This window comes from Aulonocara sp. 'chitande type north' Nkhata Bay, linkage group LG3, assembly GCF_057382095.1.
Source record: "Aulonocara sp. 'chitande type north' Nkhata Bay isolate Kocher_YH1m ecotype deep benthic linkage group LG3, A_spYH_male_GT1.1, whole genome shotgun sequence".
Classification (NCBI taxonomy): domain Eukaryota; kingdom Metazoa; phylum Chordata; class Actinopteri; order Cichliformes; family Cichlidae; genus Aulonocara; species Aulonocara sp. 'chitande type north' Nkhata Bay.
The window spans coordinates 12,908,308-12,927,709 of record NC_141346.1 but is presented as its reverse complement, the minus strand read 5'-3'; the positions used below and the strand labels follow the sequence as shown (position 1 = coordinate 12,927,709).

At 43.8% G+C, this 19,402-nt stretch overlaps 1 protein-coding gene across 1 annotated transcript in view; it reads left to right on the top strand.

Annotated features, from left to right (window-relative positions):
• The window catches only part of LOC147334018 (CXADR-like membrane protein), a 262,370-nt gene that overhangs the window by 88,482 nt on the left and 154,486 nt on the right, over positions 1 to 19,402 (top strand). The gene's annotated exons all lie outside the window — the stretch shown is intronic.

The window sequence follows — 19,402 nt, the reverse complement described above, 5'->3', positions numbered from 1 at the left end:
ATTTCATTTTGGCAGTCCTGACGCCTGGCTCTCGTCATGAAATAATTTTATCTGTCAGCCTCACCCATCAAACTCAGGGGGCGGGGTTAACGCTGCCCATGCAGCTTCTCTAACATTTGATTAGTTGCCGTGCAAAGTAAGTCAAAACAGGTCGATCCTAGATAATCGATTGCTTGTGCAGACTTGGGGCAGCCAGTTATCCCAGAATGCAGATCAAATCACAGGCAGCAATGGTGGTGGTGTAGTTTTAAAATACCCCGTTTTTCTGTCACCAGCTACACTTTTAACAGTGTTTTAGCCGCGAATGTCGCGACGTATGTCTGGTCAGGTTGTCAACATAGAACATGTTTGCAAAAGTGCTCAGATGTTTTCAGAGATTTCACTAGCTCTGCTAACAATTAGCATGCAGAGTGCACCGAGGGGGTTACGTTAACCGGTTTGTTTACATATTCCACTCTCCGTGTTCCACATGTTGCATTCGCAGATTCTCACCGAACGATCGTCTCTTTCCGCCTGGTCTTGTGTCTCTGTGCTTCTGTAACATAAAGAACGAGCTGACATTTTTCTCACGAAACCAGCGATCAGCTTAACAGACCCTCAGTTTACCTGCATGCATCCTCCTCCTCATCTGTCAGCTGTTTAACACCTGCTGCTAATTCAAGAAACACGCCTAGTTACCTGGTGATAGTCACAGTTTAACTGGGCAGCCGGTGCTCAATATAAAGCAATGTCAGCGCATTTTTCTGCACAAGATAAGTAAATATAGTGTTTTCCCCGAGCGCAGAGCTGCTGGAGCTTGTTTCCTTACAGAGCACTTTATAGGCGAGCCAGCTTTATCAGCGGCTGATGTCCAATCACCGGCACACAGCTTTCAAACCTCAGCTAAGTTTTAGCTCTCAGTGGTTAAACGCTGGACTTCATTCACTCAGGTTCTGTCTGTCGGGTCACGTTTACTTCGCTGTTTTATTTACAACTGAGCAAATCGGTTTGGCTGAGGTTAAAGTTACGTTTCATAACTGCATAGTTTCACAGACGTTTAATGGTTCACTGGCACATGTGTTAGACTGAACTATCATCTAAATATCATCTGTTTTTTAATAGTTATTCAACTGTATTCTAAGCACCAGCTGTCTGTTAGAATGTGATTTTTTTCTCTCTCTCTGTTGGCAGAGGTATAAAAATGCGCAGGAAAATCTGACGTGCATGGCGAACTTCACCGACGATATTTAGGGAGGAATAAACACACATCAAACATAAATGAACCATTTGTCTGTCTCCATAATTGAGAGCATTTTCTCTTCTTATCTCAACACTCTCTCTCTTTTTTTTTTCTTTTTCGGTCATGTTATGTTTACCTGTCAAAGGCTTGTTACAAACTATGAAACACATGGTGCAGACTTCTAGATGTTAGAAGAAAACTAATACTGCTCATGAATGAGACTAAAGGCAGGAAGGTGTCCTTTAAGACTAAACATGTTAATAGGACCTCCCTATTTATATCATAGTTTATGATACAGCACGTGTATTTCAGTAATAGCCTGCTGAGGCCACTATACGTTTGTTTATATCTAATCTTCCTTTTCAAACATTTAAACAGCAGCGAGTCTGCAGCTGAGGGAATACAAATTCAAATTGTCGGAACAGGTTTGCTCGTTTCTTGGATTCATTTGGTGATTTATTAAATGTATAACTGTTATTCTAATCTGCTGAGTCTCTTACACTTTTCTTTATGCTGTATATTTTCACGTCTCTGGAATAGTTGGCAGTTAGATAGTCAGCTGGGAAACTTTGTGTTAACTCGTGGAGCTGAGGATATCGTGGATATGCTGACCTCGCTGCGTGGTGTACAGAGCGAGGTCAGCATGATTAATATTCACAATAAAAATATTAGCCGAACATCATGAAGTCTGTATGTGTTTCATAGTGTCGAACAACCTTTGTACAGTTAAAGCCAGCAGTTACTACATGACGGAAACACCAACGTTATCTCTTTTATGCGTTTATACACAGGTCACGCTGATTACTGAACAAAAACCCAAAGATCAGATGTTAAACCGATCAATTTGCTCTCTCTCCTCCTTAAACATGTTTTTAATGTTAGTTATAATTCAGAATTGGCGACTGAAACACGTAGGACACATAAGAACATCAGGAAATAAAACACCGATAAATATAACCTCAGTAAAAGAAGTCAGCGGGGGTTACTACAGCTGTGTACCGGGGCCTGCGCTTTGTCGGTGGGATTGCTTGCGAGGCGAGCGGGTCTATCCCACGCTTTGCCGTGAGACTGGGCAGACATCTCCGAAATCATCGAAACACTTTTGCAAAGAGGCTGTATCTTGACAAACCGACCAGACACATGAAGATTAAACCACTACATTCTCGGCTAAAAAAATATTAAAACGGTATTTGGTAACACACAAACAGGGTTTTTCAAAGCTCAGTTCTGTTAGCTTCCACATGCCGGTTGTTGTGCGCTAGAAACAATGGCCACCAGGCCAAAGCAATGGTTTTGACTCGATCAGCGTTAACCCCGCCCCCTGAGTTTGATGGGTGAGGCTGACAGATAAAATTATTTCATGATGAGAGCCAGGCGTCAGGACTGCCAAAATGAAATAAATAAATATATCATTAAATAATTAATTAAATGTGTCAATAATTAATTAAATGTGTCAATAATTAATTAAAATGTGAAATACATAAATAATTAATTAAATGTGTCAATAATTAATTAATTAAATGTGTCAATAATTAATTAAATGTGTCAATAATTAATTAATTACATGTGTCATAACTATTTATTTAATTAATTAATTCCAATTTTAATTAATTATTGACACATTTAATTAATTATTTAATGATGTATTTAATTAATTCATTATGGCAGTCCTGGCGTTCCATACGTGGCCACGATCTAATCCTGTTTACATAAAGTAAACCTGCTCCCGAGCAGGTTTACGCTTACGGCTCTGTTGCTATGGCAGCAAGTCCCGGATGAGCTTCGGGGAACCGAACGATCCAAGATCACGCGAAATCGTCAACAATCAAATCCAGCTAACCTACTTAGCGAGGTACGAAGAATGGGCCCCCGGACTCCTCCATATATACAGAATCTACATTCACAACCAAAAACCACAGAGGTTACAAGAAAATACAAAGATCATATTTTCTCTACACACATTGAAACAACAATATCATCAGTTGAATTCAAAAAATTTTCTGAAGTAAAAGAGTTTCTCTGCTGATCGATATTTCTTCAATAATGCCGTTTTCATTACAACTCTCATTGTAGCACATCATTGTAATGTGATACTATCACCAGAAGGTGGTGGAAACACACCAACAATGTGTTTTTGTTTACATGTTTGATTCCACCAATTCAATTCAATTTTATTTATATAGCACCAAATCACAACAAAAGTCGCCTCAAGGCGCTTTATAGATACAGAGAAAAACCCAACAATCATATGACCCCCTATGAGCAAGCACTTTGGCGACAGTGGGAAGGAAAAACTCCCTTTTAACAGGAAGAAACCTCTGGCAAAACCAGGCTCAGGGAGGGGCGGCCATCTGTTGCGACCGGTTGGGGTGAGAGAAGGAAGACAGGATAAAGACATGCAGTGGAAGAGAGACAGAGGTTAATAACAGATATGATTCAATGCAGAGAGGTCTATTAACACATAGTGAGTGAGAAAGGTGACTGGAAAGGAAAAACTCAATGCATCAAATTCAAATTTTATTTGTCACACACACACAACCATACACAGTATGACATGGGGGTGAAATGCTTGTAGCTGTACAATGCCCGACCATTAAATGACAGAAGAAAAGTTTTACAATATTTACAGTTTACTAGCAAATTTACAAATTAACTTAGGAATTTACAGTAAAGAATGTGCAAATAGCAGAAGAGATTATAAAGATTATAAATTATAGGAATTATAGGATTATAGGAAATGTGTGGTGGTGCGTGTGGTGATGTGTGTGAGAGTCCAGTCTTATAGTGATGTGTGTGGGAGAGTCCAGTCCTACACCTGGTTCAGGGCCCGAACAGCCTGGGGGAAGAAGCTCCTCCTCATTCTCACTGTTTTGGCCTTAAGGGAGCGGAAGCGCTTCCCAGACCTCAACAGTGAGAAGAGTCCATTGTTGGGATGGGAGAGGTCCATCATAATCTTCCTAGCTTTGGACTTGCACCGCTTAGTGTAGATGGACAGCAGGTCAGGGAGCTCTGATTGAATGATGCATTCGGCTGAGCACACCACTCTTTGCAGATCTCGTCTGTCCTGCTTGGTGCTGTTCCCAAACCAGGTGCAGATGTTTGCCGTCAGGACGCTCTCGATGGTGCAGGAGTAGAAGTTCTTGAGCACCTTCAGTGGCAGATGGAAGTCTCTAAGTCTTCTGAGGAAGAAGAGACGCTGACGGGCTTTCCTAACCAGGGAGTTGATGTGACAGGACCATGACAGGTCCTGAGTGATGTGGACACCCAGGTATCGGAAACTGTCCACTCTCTCCACTGGCGTGCCACTGATGATGAGGGGTTTGTAATTCCTCGCCTGCTTTGTAGTGAAGTCCACGATGAGCTCCTTAGTTTTGCTGACGTTTAGGAGGAGGTTATTCTCCTGGCACCAGGTCTCCAGGTTCCTAATCTCCTCCAGGTAGGCCGTCTCGATGTTGTCGGAGATCAGGCCCACAACAGCAGTGTTGTCAGCAAACTTGACAATGGAGGTGGTGTCTGATGTGGCTACACAGTCATAAGTGTACAGTGAGTACAGCAGGGGGCTTAAAACACAGCCCTGAGGCACTCCAGTGCTGAGTGAGATGGAGGGGGAGACTTGTTTTCCCACCCTCACTGATTGGGGTCTGTCTGTGAGGAAGTTGAGGATCCACTGACACAGTGATGAGCTGAGTCCTAGATCCGTCAACTTGGTGAAAAGCTTAGAGGGAATTATTGTGTTGAATGCTGAACTGTAGTCCACGAACAGCATCCTAACATAATTCCCTCTGCCAGTGTCCAGGTGACTCAGGGATGTGTGGAGCAGGTGACATATGGCATCGTCTGTGGAACGATTAGTCCGGTAAGCAAACTGAAGTGAGTCGATGGTGGCAGGAAGTGAAGAAGTGATGTGATCTCTCATCAGTCTTTCAAAACACTTCATCACAATTGAAGTCAGTGCTACTGGACGGTAGTCATTGTGGCAAGCGGGCTGTTGTTTCTTTGGAACAGGAACAATAATGGACTGTTTGAAGCACGTGGGAACCACAGCTTGGGCCAGGGAGAGGTTGAAGATCTCCGTGAACACCGGTGCTAGCTGGTCAGCGCAGGCTCTAAGGACCCGACCAGGGATTGCATCTGGTCCTGCTGCCTTCCTGGTGTTAACCCTCCTGAAGGTGTTCCTCACGGCATGCTCTGTGATAACGAATGCATTTTCTTCACTGGTGCACTCCAAAGTCTATTGCAGCATAACTAAGGGAGGATTCAGGGTCACCTGGTCCAGCCCTAACTATATGCTTTAGCAAAAAGGAAAGTTTTAAGCCTAATCTTAAAAGTAGAGATAGTGTCTGTCTCCTGAATCCTAACTGGAAGCTGGTTCCACAGAAGAGGGGCCTGAAAACTGAAGGCTCTCCCTCCCATTCTACTTTTAAATACTCTAGGAACAACAAGTAGGCCTGCAGAGCGAGAGCGAAGTGCTCGAATAGGGTGATATGGTACTACAAGGTCATTAGGATAAGATGGGGCCTGATTATTTAAGACCTTGTATGTGAGGAGCAGGATTTTGAATTCAATTCTGGATTTAACAGGAAGCCAATGAAGGGAAGCCAAAACAGGAGAAATAAGCTCTGTCTTTCTAATAGGGCTGCTCAATTAATCGAATTTTAATCACGATTACGATCTGGGCTTTCAACGATCATTAAAAATGACTGAGCTGATTATTAGCACCTCCCTCGTGCTTTTACTCTCGCGCTGCTCCGTGTGGCAAATCGAGCGCACCTCTCTGCATTTCGAACACGCGTCACAACAATTAAGAGGACCCGAGGGAAGCTCGGAAAGCTAAGCAGAAGTTATTTGGAGAGGAGAGTGACTGCCGTTGGTTGAAAAGAGAGGTAAAAAAAAACTTCAGTGGTGTGGAAACATTATGGGTTCGCGGAGTCAGACGTGGATCAAGTAGACATAGTGTGTAAACTTTGCTACGGTGTTGTAGCTGCACCACAGAGCAACACTGCAAAGTTCACCAAACATAGATGTTTACATTTTTCATTTATTTCTTATATTGCAAACATTTGCACTGTTATCAGTATTTGCACACTATTTTATATTATTTTTTTAAAGTCATTATTCAATACATTGTTATTGTTAACCCTTTAAAGCCGGTCAGAGTGGCACGCTCCGTTTTGCGTAACTATTTTTAAATTCCTGTAGAACCATAATCGCGTAAGCTAGCGCAATAATTCTTTTGCATATGAAACCGGAGTTGTTGTACTTACATCTTATGCCATCAGCTTGTCCTCGGTCACGGTTTTCTTCCACAAAAAGCTTTGCAAAAATTGCATAAAAGGGCTTGCAGGAACAAAAACACAATATTCCAGAAACATGCTTTGCCGATCCGATCAGCTGTTCGTAACACTTCCCACATTGAAAAAGACGTCAACGCGAACTATCGCATGTCCGCCATTTCCTGCCCGAAACCGGAAGTGACGTAATTTTTGCGGAAATGTAGTTTTTGACTTGTAGGCCTTAAAAGCCTACAAGTAAAAACTACAGTTTTTGGGATGCTTAGAACTCGAATTGCACTGCTGGAAATAGTTTATTTTGATGCACATGCTGTTTTCTTTGCAAATTTGCATCACAGGATTGTTTTTCGTCGGCACGGTGGCACGGTGGTTAGCACTGTTGCCGCACAGCAAGAAGGCCCTGAGTTCAATTCCAACATCAGGCCGGGGTCTTTCTGTGTGGAGTTTGCATGTTCTCCCCGTGTGTGCGTGGGTTCCCACCGGGTACTCCGGCTTCCTCCCACCATCCAAAGACATGCAGCTTGTGGGGATAGGTTAATTGGATAATCCAAATTGTCACTAGGTGTGAATGTGCGAGTGAGTGCGAATGGTTGTCTGTCCCTGTGTGTTGGCCCTGCGACAGACTGGCGACCTGTTCAGGGTGTACCCTGCCTCTCGCCCTATGACAGCTGGAATAGGCTCCAGCGCCCCCCGCGACCCTGAAAAGGATAAGCGGAAGCGAATGGATGGATGGATGGATGGATGGAGGATTGTTTTTTGTTTTTCCTGCCGTATATAAAAATTGCTGTATCTCCAAAATAAAACTATGAAGACACTCAAAATAAATTTCCTGTTGTTGTAAACTAATTTTTGCAAATTTTTTGTATTTAAAGTTTTGAGGGATAAACCTCTTAAATTTCTGCAAGTAGAAATATATGTAAAAAAAACAAAAATGATTTTTTGTAGTTTATTGCACTTTTTTGCAATTAATGTAGTTACTATGGACTTAATGCATACATATTATTAAAATATGGGCTATAACAGTTGTATTGATGTATAGCAACTTGAAATGCTCCCAAAAATGGCACTACAAAATGTAAAAAAAATAATATAAGCTCTGGCGGACTTGGTTCTATGGTAGGTCTTAAAGGGTTAAATAAATATCGTCAAATAATCGAGATCTCAATTTAAGTGAAAATAATCGTGATTATCATTTTTGCCATAATCGAGCAGCCCTACTTTCTAGACCCTGTCAGTACTCTTGCTGCAGCATTTTGGATTAGCTGAAGGCTTTTCAGTGAGTTTTTTGGACATCCTGATAATAATGAATTGCAGTAGTACAGCCTGGAAGTAGTAAATGCATGAACTAGTTTTTCAGCGTCACTCTGAGACAGGATATTTCTAATTTTAGAGATGTTGCACAAATGGAAGAACGCAGTCTTACATATTTGTTTAAAGTGTGCGTTGAAGGAGATGTCCTGGTCAAAAATGACTCCAAGGTTCCTCACAGTGTTACTGGAGGCCAAGGTAATGCCATCCAGAGTAAGAATCTGCTTAGATACCATATTTCTAAGATTTTTAGGGCAGAGTACAATAACCTCAGTTTTATCTGAATTAAGAAGCAGAAAGTTAGCGGCCATCCAGGTCTTTATGTCTTTTGGACATTACTGCAGTTTAACTAATTAGTGTGTGTTATCTGGCTTCATGGACAGACAGAGATGGGTGTCATCTGCATAGCAGTGAAAATGTATGCTATGTCTTCTAATGATGCTGCCTAAGGGAAGCATGTATAATGTAAACAGAATTGGTCCTAGCACTGAACCCTGTGGAACTCCATAATTAACCTCAGTATGTGAAGAGGACTCTCCATTTACATGCACAAACTGGAGTCTATTAGATAGATATGATACAAACCACTGCAGTGCAGTGCCTGTAATACCTACAGCATGTTCGAATCGCTCTAATAGGATATTATGGTCAACAGTATCGAATGCTGCACTAAGGTCTAGCAGGACAAGCACAGAGATGAGTCCACTGTCAGAGGCCATAAGAAGATCGTTTATAACCTTCACTAAAGCTGTTTCTGCGCTGTGATGAAGTCTGAAACCTGACTGAAACTCTTCAAATAAACCATTCCTCTGCAATGATCTGTTAACTGTTTGAAACTACTCTTTCAATGATTTTTGATATGAAAGGAAGGTTGGAGATTGTCCTATAATTAGCTAAGACTGCTGGGTCTAGAGATGGCTTTTTAAGTAAAGGTTTAACTGCAGCCAGCTTGACTTTTTGTCAGCCTGGCTACAGTGCTGAAGAGAAACCTGGGGTTGTTCTTATTTTCTTCAATCAGTGACGAATAGTAAGATGTTCTGGCTTTGCGGAGGGCTTTCTTATAAAGCAGCAAACTATTTCTCCAGGCTAAATGATGATCCTCTAAATTTGTGACACGCCATTTCCTCTCCAGATTACGAGTAATCTGCTTTAGGGTACGTGTTTGAGAATTATACCACGGAGTCAGGTACTTCTGATTAGAGACCTTAGTTTTCACAGGAGCTACAGTATCCAGAGTCGTATGTAGTGAGGAGGTGAAATTATTAACAAGATAATCGACCTCTGTTGTGGTAGCGTTCATATAGCTCCTCTCCTCTATGTTGGTACAGGGCCTTGACAATGATAACAGTGGGTGGATTTTATTCTTAAACTTAGTTACAGCGCTTTCAGAAAGACATCTACTTTGATAAAGTCTACTCTCCACTGCTGTGTAATCAATTATTGTAAATGTAAATGTTATCAGGAAATGATCAGACAGGAGAGGGTTTTCAGGAAACACTGTTAAATGTTCAGTTTCTATGCCATATGTTAAAACAAGATCTAGAGTAGGGCTGCCCAATCCCAGTCCTCGAGAGCTACTATCCTGCAGCTTTTAGATGCATCCCTACTCCAACACAGCTGAATCAAATGGTTTGATTACCTCTTCAGCATGCCATCATGTTTGGCAAAGGCCTGATAACAAGCCATTCATTTGATTCGGGTGTGTGGGAACAAGGATGCATCTCAAAGCTGCAGGACGGTAGCTCTCGAGGACCGGGATTGGGCACCCCTGATCTAGAGTGTGATTAAAGTGGTGGGTGGGTTTCTTTTACATTTTGAGAGAAACCAATTGAGTCTAATAACAGATTAAATGCCATGTTGAGGCTGCCATTTTTAGCATCTACATGGATGTTAAAATCACCCACAATAATTATTTTATCTGAGCTCAGAACTAAATTAGATATAAAGTCTGAGAAATCAGACAGAAACTCTGTGTAAGGCCCAGGTGGACGACAGATGATAAGAAGTAAGACTGGTTTCTGAGTTTTTCAGCTGGGGTGGACAATGTTAAGCATCAGGCTTTCAAATGAATTAAAAGTGTGTCTGGGTCTTTCATTAATTAATAGACTGGTGTGAAAAATTGCTGCCACACCGCCCCCTCAGCCTGTGCTGCGAGATTTCTGGTACCGTACCGTATTTTCACGATCATAAGACGCACTGTACTAAAAGGCGCAGTCTCAGTTATGTGTGCCATTACCGTATTTAACACACACATAAGGCGCACTGGATTATAGGGTGCATACAAGTACCGTATGCGTATTTAAAAATAAAGCGGGAGCAAACCTGAGTTTGGTACCTTACTCACATTTCTATTACCGGTAATCGTCATCATCAACAACACACAAGCATACAAGTGTGCATATTTAAAAATAAAGCAGGAGCAAAACTGAGTTTGGTACTCACTTTTTTATTACCAGTAATCGTCATCATCAACAACACACAAGCATACAAGTGTGCATATTTAAAAATAAAGCAGGAGCAAAACAAAGTTTGGTACTCACATTTTTTATCATCAATCAAACCCATCGAAGTCCTCATCCTCTGTGTCTGAATTGAACAGCTGCGCTAAATCTCCATCAAACATGCCATCTACCAGGCCCATCTACCTACCTAGGGAGTTCACCGTTGTCATAATAACAGCTGTTTACATACCACCAGATGCTAATGCTAACTCGGCAATCGCACTCCTGCATACAAACATCAATAAACAGAGCACCTACCCTGACGCTGTACATATCGTAGCAGGGGACTTCAATCACGCAGACTTAAAAAAGAGCAATCCCCAAATTCCACCAGCACGTCAAGTATGCCACTAGGGGTGACAAGATTCTGGACAAAGTTTATTCCAACATCAAAATGGGCTACAGGGCCAGACCTTTGCCACATCTGGGTCAGTCTGACCACTTGTCACTGTTTCTAATCCCTGCATATGCCCCCCTCAAGAAAACTGCTCTTACCATCACAAAGAATATTACCATATGGCCAGAGGGTGCCTCTCAGCAGCTGCAGGACTGTTTTGACAGGACTAACTGGGATATCTTTGAACATCAGGACTTGGAAATGTTCACCCAACCAAAAGCCCTGGATGACCCGGGAGGTCAGGCAGCTGCTGAAGGAGAGGAACATTGCGTTCAGGTCTGGCAACAGGGATTACTACACCACAGCCCGATCCAACCTGAAGAGAGGCATCAGAGAGGCAAAGGGGGACCATAGGAGGAGGATTGAGGACCATCTGAAGAGTAATACCAGCCGGCAGGTGTGGCAAGGCATCCAGCACCTAACCAACTATAAGATCAATCTCGGAGCTGCGGACGGTGACCTGGAGCTGGCAGAGGAGCTGAATATCTTCTTCGCCCGCTTTGAGACCAGGGTACCGGAGGTATTGGAGCCACAGCAGCAACACGCCACCCATAGCAGCACCACCCTCACCCTGGAAGAGCACGAGGTGAGGCGCATGCTGCAGGCTGTTAACCTGAGGAAGGCGGCGGGTCCTGATGGTGTGCCAGGTCGAATATTGAGGGATTGTGCAGAACAGCTGGCTGGGATCTTCACCAGGATCTTCAACAAATCCCTCGCACAGGCGACTGTCCCACTCTGCCTGAAGTCCTCCACCATAGTCCCCTTGCCTAAGAAGCCCCACATCACCGGCCTGAATGACTACAGACCGGTGGCACTCACCCCAGTGGTAATGAAATGCTTTGAGAAGCTGGTCCGCAGACACATCACAGCAGCCCTGCCCCGCAGCCTGGATCCACACCAGTTTGCCTACAGAGCAAACCGGTCCACGGAAGACGCTGTAGCCACAGCACTCCATGCTGCATTAACTCACCTGGAAGAGCATGGTAGCTATGTGCGGATGCTCTTCATGGATTACTGCTCAGCTTTTAACACCATCCTTCCACACAAACTGGTGGCCAAGCTACAAGACCTGGGGCTTCCATACAGCACCTGCATGTGGATCAACAGCTTCCTCTCGGGCCGTAGACAGAGAGTCAGAGTTGGCCATCACACATCCTCAGCCCTGAGTCTCAGCACTGGCTCACCCCAGGGCTGTGTGCTCAGTCCACTGCTCTACTCTCTCTACACACACGACTGCACTCCTCGCCACCACAGCAACATCTTTGTGAAATTTGCAGATGACACCACAGTGGTGGGGCTCATTTCCAAGGGAGACGAGTCTACGTACAGAGACGAGGTGGAGCAGCTGACGTCATGTAAGGCCAATAACCTCCTCCTCAACACTTCAAAAACCAAAGAACTCATAATAGATTTCAGAAGGAAAAAGGCAGAGATCCAACCACTATTCATAAATGGGGACTGTGTAGAAAGGGTGGCAAGCTTCCGCTTCCTGGGAGTCAATATAGAGGAGAACTTTTCCTGGAGTGTGAACACCTCCGAGCTGCTGAAAAAGGCCCAACAGAGACTGTACTTCCTGAGAATTCTCAGGAGGAATAACATCACACAGAAACTGCTGGTGTCCTTCTACAGAGCCACCATTGAGAGTGTTCTAACTTACTGCATATGTATTTGGTACACTAGCTGCACAGGGGCTCAGAGGAAAGCACTCCAAGGGATCATTAACACCGCCCAAAAGATCACTGGCTGCCCTCTCCCCACACTGGAAGTTCTACACAATGCCCACTGTTTTAAAAAGGCCCAAAACATCATAAAAGACACCTCACATCCTGGCCACTCCCTGTTCGAACTGTTGCCCTCAGGCAGACGGTACAGGGCAATCAGAGCAAGGACTAATAGACTCAAACACAGCTGTTATCCAACTGCAATAACACATCTGAATACTACAAAAAAATGTCCATCACGCCACTCTTGTGTTAATCTATGCACGGCCTGAAGCATGTGTGTGGGAATGTATGTGAATGTTTTACTGTTACATCTTATTAGTATTTTAAGTATTCTATCTATTTTATTTATTTATATTTTGATATTGCTAGGGATGATGCAATGATCGGGGACCATTCTTCATTTCGTTGTTCTCTTGACAATGACAATAAAGTTTCTGATTCTGATTCTGATGATTCTCAAGTTCACTTTCTTCACTGTCAGAGTCACTTTCCGTGCCGTGCGGCTCCTCGGAAATGATGCCGGCTTTTGCGAAAGCTCGAACAACAGTGCCAGCAGACATGTTAGCCCAAGCATCTACAATCCATTGGCAAATTGTGGCGTAACTCGCCCGGCGCTCCCTTCCACTCTTGGTGAAACTGTGGTCTCCATCGGTCATCCATCGCCCCCAGGCCGCTCGCAGCCTTACTTTGAACGGGCGGTTCACACCGATGTCCAGCGGTTGGAGTTCCTTTGTCAGGCCTCCCGGAATGACAGCAAGCTCACAGTTCATTTGTTTCACTGGTTTTTTCACATCGGCTGTGAGATGGGCACGCATAGAGTCACAGATTAAGAGCGATGGTGATGCGTGGAAAAAACCACCTCGTCTCCTTACATACACCTCCCTCAGCCAGTCTTTCATCATTTCCTCATCCATCCAGCCCTTTTCATTTGCCTTAATGATGATTCCTGCTGGAAACTTCTCTTTAGGCAAAGTCTTTCGCTTAAAAATCACCATAGGCGGCAGTTTCTGTCCATTAGCATGGCAGCCAAGCACAACAGTAAAAGAAGACTTTTCATACCCCGTGTCAAAGCGTGTCTCTTTGCCATTTTCAGGGTTGTTAAAACAACGATGTTCCACATAATGCACATACCTGTCCTTTTATACAGGTATGTGCGATTGTCCGGTATATACGATCAACGCCCACACTTCACCCTTTAGCGTTCTCATGGTGTTCTCTACTACGTCCTCCTTACAACACACAGGGCGCACTGCGCTATAGGGCGCGCCGTACTTTTTGAAGAAAATCTAAGACTTTTAAGTGCGCCTTATGGTCGTGAAAATACGGTATAAAATAACAGGTATGTGCATTATGCAGGACATCGTTGTTTTAACAACCCTGAAAATGGCAAAGAGACACGCTTACGAAGCACAGTTTAAACTGAAGGCCATCAGCTACACGGAGGAACATGGAAATCGAGCAGCGGCGAGAGAATTTAAGATTAACGAATCGATGGTTCACAAATGGAGGAAGCTAGAAAACAAGCTCCGGCAGGTCAAGAAAACGCAGCTGAGTTTCCACGGACATAAGGCGAGGTGGCCCGAGTTGGAGGAAAGACTCGAGCGGTGGATCATCGAGCAACGAACGAGCGGGAGAAGCGTTTCGACGGTCACCATTCGGCTAAAAGCAGTTTCACTAGCTGAAGAGATGAACATTGAACATTTCCAAGGAGGTCCGTCTTGGTGCTTTTGTTTTATGAAACGGTGCCATTTTTCCATCCGGACCAGGACTACGGTAGTGCAGCAACTTCCAGCGGATTATAAGGAAAAGCTGGCCATCTTCCGCTCCTACTGCAGCAAACACATCGGCGACAAAAACATCCAGCCCAGCCACATCACAAACATGGACGAGGTCCCGCTCACTTTTGACATCCCGGTGAGTCACACTGTGGAGAAGAAGGGGACCAGCACGGTAGCGATACGCACAACGGGGTATGAAAAGTCTTCTTTTACTGTTGTGCTTGGCTGCCATGCTAATGGACAGAAACTGCTGCCTATGATGATTTTTAAGCGAAAGACTTTGCCTAAAGAGAAGTTTCCAGCAGGAATCATCATTAAGGCAAATGAAAAGGGCTGGATGGATGAGGAAATGATGAAAGACTGGCTGAGGGAGGTGTATGTAAGGAGACGAGGTGGTTTTTTCCACGCATCACCATCGCTCTTAATCTGTGACTCTATGCGTGCCCATCTCACAGCCGATGTGAAAAAACTAGTGAAACAAATGAACTGTGAGCTTGCTGTCATTCCGGGAGGCCTGACAAAGGAACTCCAACCGCTGGACATCGGTGTGAACCGCCCGTTCAAAGTAAGGCTGCGAGCGGCCTGGGAGCGATGGATGACCGATGGAGACCACAGTTTCACCAAGAGTGGAAGGCAGCGCCGGGCGAGTTACGCCACAATTTGCCAATGGATTGTAGATGCTTTGGCTAACATGTCTGCTGGCACTGTTGTTCGAGCTTTCGCAAAAGCCGGCATCATTTCCGAGGAGCCGCACGGCACGGAAAGTGACTCTGACAGTGAAGAAAGTGAACCTGGCATGTTTGATGGAGATTTAGCGCAGCTGTTCAATTCAGACACAGAGGATGAGGACTTCGATGGGTTTGATTGATGATAAAAATGTGAGTACCAAACTTTGTTTTGCTCCCGCTTTATTTTTAAATACGCATACGGTACTTGTATGCACCCTATAATCCAGTGCGCCTTATGTGTGTGTTAAATACAGTAATGGCACACATAACTGAGACTGCGCCTTTTGGTACAGTGCGTCTTATGGTCGTGAAAATACGGTAGTTAGAATGACTCGGGGGTGTTGATTCATTTAAACTAACATAATCATCCTGCTGCAACCAGGTTTCTGTAAGGCAGAGTAAATCAATTTGTTGATCAATTATTAAGTCATGTACTAACAGAGACTTGGAGGAGAGAGACCTCATATTTAATAATCCACATTTCACTGTTTTACTCTTTGGTTCAGATGTGGATACTGTATTGTTCTTTCTTTGTAATTGTTTATGTTTAAGTTGTTTGTTGCTGGTTTTTAGTTTGTTTTTTTGTCTTTTTGGAAGCTGACACAGTCTCTATGGAGATGGGTTTTTTGGGGGGGTAGCAGGAGGAGAGAAGCTACAGAGAGGCGTGTAAGACTGCAACTCTGCTTCCTGGTCCCAACTCTGGATAGTCATATTTTGGGGGGTTTAATAAATTTGTCCATATTTCTAGAAATGAGAGCTGCTCCATCCAAAGTGGGATGGATGCCGTCTCTCCTAACAAGACCAGGTTTCCTCCAGAAGGTTTGCCAATTATCTATGAAGCCCACATCGTTTCTGGGACACCGCTCAGACAGCCAGCAATTTAAGGAGAACGTGCGGCTAAACATGTCACTCCTGGTCTGATTGGGGAGGGGACCAGAGAAAACTACAGAGTCCGACATTGTTTTGGCAAAGTTGCACACCGATTCAATATTGATTTTAGTGACCTCCGATTGGCGTAACCGGGTGTCATTACTGCCGACGTGAATTATGATTTTACTGAATTTACGTTTACCCTTAGCCAGCAGTTTTAAATTTCCTTCAATGTCGCCTGCTCTGGCCCCTGGAAGATAATTGACTATGGTTGCCGGTGTCTCTAGCTTCACATGTCTGAGAACAGAATCACCAATTACCAGAGTTTGACCCCTGGCGGGTGTGTCGCCGAGTGGGGAAAAACGGTTAGACACATGAACAGGTTGGTGGTGTACCTGGGGCTTAGGGTTTCCAACCATCCCTTAAAAAACGGAATCGTCCCGTATTTCGAAACAAAAGTACACGTCCCGTATTGAGCTAATAAGGGATGCACTTTGTCCCGTAATACAGTGATAATCAAAAGTAGTCTATAACTTTTAATGGAATTAACGCTTTGTTTGAAAACATAATTCCCAGCCTCTCTCCTGCTTTGTGACCAATGAGCTGACAGCACACTTATAACAATTCGAGTATGACAAGTCAGATTACCGCTTATCTCATTGGTCGAGGAAAGGTCGCTTATGGAGAAAATACCAGAAGACAACAGATGACCACAACAAGAAGCATGGCCAACAGGGAAACAAACGCCGACACTGCGGTGCAAGTCTCGGACGACAGTACACCTAAAGCTGGACATACACTGTGCGATTTTCAAACTGCACGATTGACTCGCAGGGGTTAGAAGTTGGTAGGTCACGATGCAGGGTCTCACCCGATGCTCTGATGCGACCTGAGTGCTCACACTGTGCCTCCGTAAAATGAAGGTTATAACAGAAATTCTGTCGCTCGCTCCCCCTCTCTGTCTTTCACTCACACAGACACGCACACCACCACCATCAACTTTGCTAAATTGCTAATGAAAAACATTGATCAGGCAGCTGTGATTGAGCAGCAATGTAAATCCAACTATTTTCACGGTTGTTGTGGTCGTGATAATTTTGTGAGACCACATCGAAAAGGCTCGGATGAACTTTCCAAAGTTCTACAAGTTGTGCTTCCATCCCTCGTGTCCAGATCACAGGCTGCACAGCCGTATTGTACCGTCTTTTTCACCGACGTTTACGTGTTTGCGCGTGAGCAGTGTGAGCAGCTGCGGTGACACCCTCACGAGCGATTGATGATCGGGAGCTGCTCGAGGTGTTAATCGCTTCTCGTTACCTCACGTATACTACACGATGCACGATGAAGGCCAAAATTGGGCCGATCACCAAATCGGTCGCATGACTCAAAAATCGGCTCGAAATGGGCCAAAAATCGCACAGTGTAAGCCCAGCATTAGAGCAGCAATGTTTGTTCCCGTCAGAGAAAGAAAAAAAAAAGTCTGCAAAAGTACAGGGAGGAATGGGAAAAGGAAAACACCTGGCTGGAAAAGTGCACGATAACACCTATAAAGCGCCACTGTGTGCCAGCGCACTTTTTCCATAGGCATGCTTCTAATGGTGGGCACATGAAGAACATGAGGGGAGTGAAAGCTCGGGGAACCCTTAACCAATTTCTTGTCCACCAGGCCACGGCAGAAGCAGATATGGTATGTAAACACTGGTTTGTTTTTTAAACCCTCTGGTTAAGGTTAATATGGGCATGTGCAGTAAATACCAGCGCTATGTGGCCAGGAGTGTGATAATATAATTTCTTTTGTGTAATAAACAACTGCAAGGATAGATGATTACAACAAATAGATGACTAATACATAAAAGTAATACATAGATTAATAATGATGATGAGTTAAGATGCGTAATCATGGGAACAAGTGGGTTTACAAACAGGAGCAGCTGATTAGCATTAGAAAAGCTGATATAATACCTCAACTGAAGCCAATTGTACTAAATGCACTATATGTGCACTGTCACAAGAATATTTTTGTTCTATTGCTTTCTATTAATTTATATAATTTTAAGTTAAGCAGGACAGAGTTCTTTTAAAGAAAGATTTACTTATATTCTCATAAGTTAAGCATGACAGGCTTCTGTTTAAGAAAGAGACCTGTTTTACTGTGTTAATGTTGTCATTTTGAGCTAAAAATAAATGGCTAAATGATCATGTGTTTCCCATATGTTCATATCACAAAGAATTTGCATCTGCTTAATAATAATAATAATAATAATAATGGATACTTTATTGATCCCCATGGGGAAATTACTTGTTTTTCTCTGCATTTGACCCATTCACTCAGTGAAGCAGTGGGCAGCCCACTAAGCAGGCGCCCGGGGAGCAGTGTGTAGGGACGGTACCTTGCTCAGGGGTACCTCAGGGTAGCCGTTAAGTGGATTCGAACCGCCGACCTTCCGATCATGGGGCGACCACTTTACCTACTGAGCTATCCCTGCCCCAAATCAAATTCAAGTCAAATGGTTAAAAAATAATTTCACACACAAAAAAAAGAACTACAAAATTCACCACACTGGGAAGGGTGAAGACAACTGGGTTGCCCGGCCCTGGCCACGAGGTGTCCCTTATTTATTTTTCAGGGAGTTGGCAACCCTACTGGGGCTTCTGTTTAGGACTATGCTTCCTCCTCACCATCACCCAGCCGCCCTCTTTCCCCAGCTGCATGAGAGTGAGTCTTGATGGGCCAGATGGATGGGTCCGTGGCTGGATTGGTAAAGGGCCTTAGAGCTCCAGTCCGACTCAGACGCCAGCAAGGTGGAGGTGGAGTACTGGTTTGGGCTGGTATCATCAAAGATGAGCTTGTGGGGCCTTTTCGGGTTGAGGATGGAGTCCAGCTCAACTCCCAGTCCTACTGCCAGTTTCTGGAAGACACCTTCTTCAAGCAGTGGTACAGGAAGAAGTCTGCATCCTTCAAGAAAAACATGATTTTCATGCAGGACAATGCTCCATCACACGCGTCCAAGTACTCCACAGCGTGGCTGGCAAGAAAGGGTATAAAAGAAGAAAAACTAATGACATGGCCTCCTTGTTCACCTGATCTGAACCCCATTGAGAACCTGTGGTCCATCATCAAATGTGAGATTTACAAGGAGGGAAAACAGTACACCTCTCTGAACAGTGTCTGGGAGGCTGTGGTTGCTGCTGCACGCAATGTTAATGGTGAACAGATCAAAACACTGACAGAATCCATGGATGGCAGGCTTTTGAGTGTCCTTGCAAAGAAAGGTGGCTATATTGGTCGCTGATTTGTTTTTGTTTTGTTTTTGAATGTCAGAAATGTATATTTGTGAATGTGGAGATGGTATATTGGTTTCACTGGTAAAAATAAATATTTGAAATGGGTATATATTTGTTTTTTGTTAAGTTGCCTAATAATTATGCACAGTAATGGTCACCTGCACACATAGATATCCCCCTAAAATAGCTAAAACTAAAAACAAACTTAAAAACTACTTCCAAAACCATTCAGCTTTGATATTAATGAGTTTTTTGGGTTTATTGAGAACATGGTTGTTGTTCAATAATAAAATGATTCCTC